The sequence below is a fragment of the Lactuca sativa genome, chromosome 2, assembly GCF_002870075.4.
Source record: "Lactuca sativa cultivar Salinas chromosome 2, Lsat_Salinas_v11, whole genome shotgun sequence".
Lineage (NCBI taxonomy): Eukaryota > Viridiplantae > Streptophyta > Magnoliopsida > Asterales > Asteraceae > Lactuca > Lactuca sativa.
Genome location: NC_056624.2, coordinates 225098095 through 225104224, shown reverse-complemented (window position 1 = coordinate 225104224; position 6130 = coordinate 225098095).

The following is a 6130-nucleotide window of genomic DNA, read 5'->3' as shown; positions in this document are numbered from 1 at the left end:
CCCCCCACACAAATTTCCAAACACCTCATGCATTTGAAACCCCCACACCTTTTCACCTTCAAAGTAAATAACAACACATCCCACACTTCATATCACTGAAAATTTGAAGCTATGAATGGAACTATGGATGGTGAATTTAGAGCATGGCATGAAGGAACAATTGATTTTTCTCCTACGTACTTATAAATATGTTCCCAAATGAAAATTTGGCAAAAATGATGAAACAAAACCTACTCCTTCATGGTAATTAAATTCTTTTATATCATTCATTTCATACCTTCCACTCCTTTAGTTTGCTCGTGCTGCATGGTAATAAATTCTCTTTATATCACCCATTTCATAACTTCCACTCCTTTAGTTTGTACAATTTCAAAGACTCTAAAAAATTATGAATATATGGCAGGTATGATAGGATATTATGGACCGAGGATGAACTAAAGCAGATAGTATACCCTAGAAATGAATCCAAGTTGTCCGATCATAGGCCGGTGAAGGAGATATTTTCTACCGAAGTTAAAGTCTCAAGATAGAATATCAAAACATTTGCATTACAGATAGGTTTTCAGAACTATATTTGTTCCAATCTTAATAAAGAATGCAAGAATAGGAGGTCTACCCACAATTCTTGAAGAATCTGAAACTCCAAGAATGAAAGAAGATTTAAAACCATTAAAAATGAATGAGAAACTTGAGCATCATACTATAATTATAAAGGAGACATTTTTTAAATAACCTCAGGAATTTGGAACCCCTACACAAATTTCCAAATGCCTCATGCATTTGAAACCTCCATACCTTTCACCTTCAAAATTGTGACATCCCGGAATTCACAGTTATTTTAAAAAATTTATTTATGCTTATTTCAAAATCAGAGTATTCATTTTAAAGAATAATATTGCGGAATTTGCTCCCAGAAAACATGATAAGTATTTTATTAAAGCATTTCCGAATAAATGTATTTAGTTTATATTAAAACTTTGGGATGTCATCGTCAATACAAAAACATAAGCATAAACAGACCTTACATTCATTTACACTAGTAATTTACATCTCCTTTAATCTCTTAGTGTAATGCAGCTTCGTATCAGATACTAAATCCATAGCTATCAGGCACGAAGTCACATCGTCACCAATGTTTATCAAATAGGCAAGAAGTCACATTGTCACCAAGGCTTACTCAATAGGCACGAAGTCGCATCGTCACCAAGGTTTATCAAATAGGCACGAAGTCACATCGTCACCAAGGCTTACTCAATAGGCACGAAGTCGCATCGTCACCAACTATTCCATCTACCCATGTTCTACCCAACATTTTTGTAGATATAAATACAAACATAATTTAAATCATTTAACACCCGTATAAAAACATCAATTCCAAGCTCATCTCAAATAGATAAATAATATATAACACATAGCACGTATTTCATAGCTAATACTTTATATTTATGTGTTAGAAGAAAGTAACTATACACTCACTTGATCAAAAGATGATCGGACAGCGTCTCGTTCATTAAAATAATCCTCTGCGGTGAAACCAGGATATTTCCTCCAAAACCGAGCTTCGCGCGGGCATAGGTTCGGCTTGAAAATTATATTTCTCGGGATCTTCGAGGCTTCGGGACGTGCTTCGGGGCTCGGGAATAATATCGGGGCTTCGGGGTATAACTTGAACCCAAAACGATGCAAAAAATGAGAGAGAAAGAAGAATTTGAGCAAAGAAACTCGGCTGCCCTCGACTTCTATTTATAAGGTGCTGAAAGGAGGATTACGTTGGGCGTAATTTCGGAGTATGCAGAACGTACGCTTTGGATCAGGCCGAAGTCGTCATTGCTTACGAACCCCGAACACTTGAGTACTGGGTCAGGTCGACGTGGCCCATTCCGATCCATGCATATGGGTACTCTGGGCGTACTCTCGTACGCTTGGCGTAACCCGATTAACCAAACTTCAAAATTGCGTAACTTTCGCATACGAGCTCCGTTTTCTACTTTCTTTATATCCACGCGTAGGTGATACTATGCTCTACAACTTTCATTTAGGCTCTGTCGGATGATTTTGACTTTATTTTTATTATTTATTTTTAGTAGGCTGGGACAGGAAAACTCCGTTATAAACTCATAACTTCTTCATCCGATGTCCGTTTTCGTCTGTCTTTTTACCGTTGAACTACTATCAACGAGATCTTCGATTCTCGTTTAGATTGTTTAGGCTAGAAATCACTCGATCTCGAATTCGAGTTTCGGGCTGCATACTGTTAAGTCGAAATTTAGAAAAATCATAACTTCCTCATAGGAAGTCAGATTTGGGCGTTCTTTTTATGCACGCTCACGGTTTAACGAACACTACGACTTTCATTTAGATCGCTAAGGATAAATATCGCTCTAACGTAAATTTTCGATTTACATCACGTTGTGTCGTACCGGTTCTATCGCGAAACTTCGGCAGGTCATAACTTCTTCGTTATAACTCGGATTTCAGCGTTCTTCATATGTACGGAATCCTTGTAACATGTACTACAACTTAGTTAAGATTACTCCTTCTAAATAATATTCCATAAAAAAGTCATTTTTGATGCTTATCGTCTCTAAATTGACTAGCCCTAATCTACGAGCATTACAATTATCACCCCCTTAGGATGATTACGTCCCAGAATCATCAACGAAATAGGGCTTGTAAAATGATTCCAATCTTCTGACTTAAGTCAAATGTTACATCGAACTTGGTTCTCGGAACCACGTAACAACTCATCGTAGTCATACTCAATTTGATATGACCACTACGGTCAGAATATCAATCATCTCCTTAGTCATTACTGAAACAATGGTAACAACATACTTGAATAAGAACGAACTCAATTACAAGCTTCTTGGTAACCTTGTGACTTTCCCTGATCCAAGCGTGAGTCCTGTGCTTCCAGTAGAATAGATCTCTACTACTATTCACATCTACTCATACTCTTCCCAAGTATTGTCTCGCGGTCCTCAAGTCCTAAAATCACAAAGCAATTTAACACATACGAATGTGTCCAAATAATCGTAAAAATTTTCCTAGACTCTACTAGGACTTCTTCCATGCGTATCTTCTATCATCAATTCTACTTCAACTCGGTTGGTGATGGAAATTCCAGACGATGGGACAACTTCAAGAATTACACCAATCGTTCCATCATCCTGCCAATCGAAGGTGTACTTCAGACGTACCGTACTCCTCTAAACGTTCCGTTATTTTATCAGACATATTCTAAAGGCAAGATACCACTTACGATATCTTCTGATAGGTGTCATTCACTATCATAAGCCTTTTTCTTTCCTCCATTTACTCAATTCTCTACGAGTCTTCACCATGACGTTTTGTACATCCAAGCAGAGTTCGGTGTACTGGGCGAGAATTTTAAGATAAGAAAGCTTTATTTACGATAGACGTATAAATCTCCTTATTACTCCGAAACCTTTACATGCTAGTTCTAATATAGTAGTCATACGCTTAGAATCCTACACACATAAGGTTTCCAGATCTGATCGGCAACAGACCATAGATCCGAACAAATAATATCATATATGACAAGTATATAGCATTTAGCACATAAAAGCATGTTAGGCATCATTCCTAAAATAAACTAATGCTTGTGTCAATTTAGGTGTACTACCTAACATATTTTAGACATACTCCTCACAATCATTACTTAGCATTCTAAGTTTAAGTCTAGAATTTCCTACAAATTGCTAGTTCGTTTAAACTAATGCTCTGATACCAACTGTGACATCCCCAATTTCACGGCCAGAAAAGACCGATTTGTTTATGCTTTGTTTTTAAAATCAGAGTAATCGTTTAAAGAAAACTGTTGTGGAATTTGTTCCCAAAAACAAAATATGATAAGAATTTATCAAAGCATTTCTTAAAGAAATGTATTTTCATTATATAACAAAATCTCGGGATGTCATGTTCCGATACAGACACATAAGCATAAACAGAACTTAGAGTTATTTAAATTAATGATTTACATCTCCTTTAATCTCTCAATGAAATATGTCATCATATTGATACCTGTGATACAAAGAAGACTGAGTGGGTCAGGCTTGGGAGCCTGGTGAGCATATAGGGTTTTCAACCCACAATAATACATTTATTATTCAATCATCAAACAATCAACCCAAATACCCATCCCCATTATCTTCTTTATTTTCTTAAGGTTTTACCCTAAGAACCAACTATCCTTCATTCATTCGTTCCTAAGGATTTGCCTAAGGAATTGGCACGAAGTCCATTGCTGCTAAAATTTATCTATTAGATACTAAATCCATAGTTATTAGGTGCTAACTCCATAGTCGCCAAGGTTTACTCAACAGGCATGAAGTCACATCGTCACCAAAGTTTATCAAATAGGCACGAAGTCACATCGTCAAAAAGGCTTACTCAATTGGCACAAAGTCGCATCGTCACCAAGGTTTATCAAATAGGCACAAAGTCACATTGTCACAAAGGCTTACTCAATAGGCACGAAGTCGCATCGTCACCAAGGCTTACTCAATAGGCACGAAGTCGCATCGTCACCAACTATTCCATCTACCCAACATTTTTGTAGATATAAATACAAACACAGTTTAACTCATTTAACACCCGTATAAAAACATCAATTCCAAACCCATCTCAAATAGACAAATAATATATAACACATAGCACGTATTTCATAGCTAACATTTTATATTTATGTATTAGAAGAAAGTAACTATACACTCACTTGATCAGAAGATGATCGGACTGCACCTCGTCAATTAAAATAACCCTCTGCGGTGAAACCGGGATGTTTCCTCCAAAACGAGCTTCATGCGGGCAGAGGTTTGGCTCGAAAATTATATTTCTCGGGATCTTCGAGGCTTCGGGACGCGCTTCGGGGCTCGAGAATAATACCGGGGTTCGGGGTATAACTTGCACGCAAAACGATGCAAAAAATGAGAGAGAAAGAAGAATTTGAGCAAAGAAACGTGGTTGCCCTCGACTTCAATTTATAGGGTGTTGAAAGGAGGATTACGCTTGGCGTAATTTCAGAGTACGTTGGGTGTACTAGGCACACTAAGCGTACTTCGGTTACGCTGGGCATACGCTTCGGATCAGGCCGAAGTCGTCATTGCTTACGAACCCGGAACACTTGAGTACTGGGTCAGGTCGACGTGGCCCATTCCGATCCATGCACATGGGTACGCTGGGCGTACTCACGTACGCTTGGCATAACCCGATTAACCAAACTTCAAAATTGCGTAACTTTCGCATACGAGCTCTGTTTTCTACGTTCTTTATATCGGTGATACTATGCTCTACAACTTTCATTTAGGCTCCGTCGGCTGATTTTGACTTTATTTTTATTAGTTATTTTTAGTAGGCTGGGACAGGAAAACTCCGTTATAAATTCATAACTTCTTCATCCGACGTTTGTTTTCGTCTGTCTTTTTACCGTTGACCTACTATCAACGAGATCTTCGATTCTCGTTTAGATTGTTTCTGCTAGAAATCACTCGATCTCGAATTCGAGTTTCGGGCTGCATACTGCTAAGTCGAAATTTAAAAAAATCATAACTTCCTCATACGAAGTCAAATTTGGGCGTTCTTTTTATGCACGCTCACGGTTTAACGAACACTACGATTTTTGTTTAGACCGCTAAGGCTAAATATCACTCTAACGTATATTCACGATTTACAACTTCGACATGTCATAACTTCTTCGTTATAACTCGGATTTCAGCGTTCTTCATATGTACGGAATCCTTGTAATATATACTACAACTTAGTTAAGATTACTCCTTCTAAATAATATTCCATTAAAAAGTCAATTTTAACGCTTATCGTCTCTAAATTGACTAGCCCTAATCTACGGGCGATACAGATATCAAGAACACAGATAATATGCACACATAGCACGTAATTTATATTAAATACTTTATATCTATGTGTAAGATGAAAGTAACTATGCACTCACTTGTTAAAGTGATATTCGGACAGCGCTTCACTTCCAACAATCTTCTTTTTCTTCGACGAAACCTAGTATCATTATCACTAGATTTTAGTCTAATACTTATTGCGACTAAATATTAGTCTCGTTTTATTATTAACTCAAGTTCTACGAGTAATATTGTTT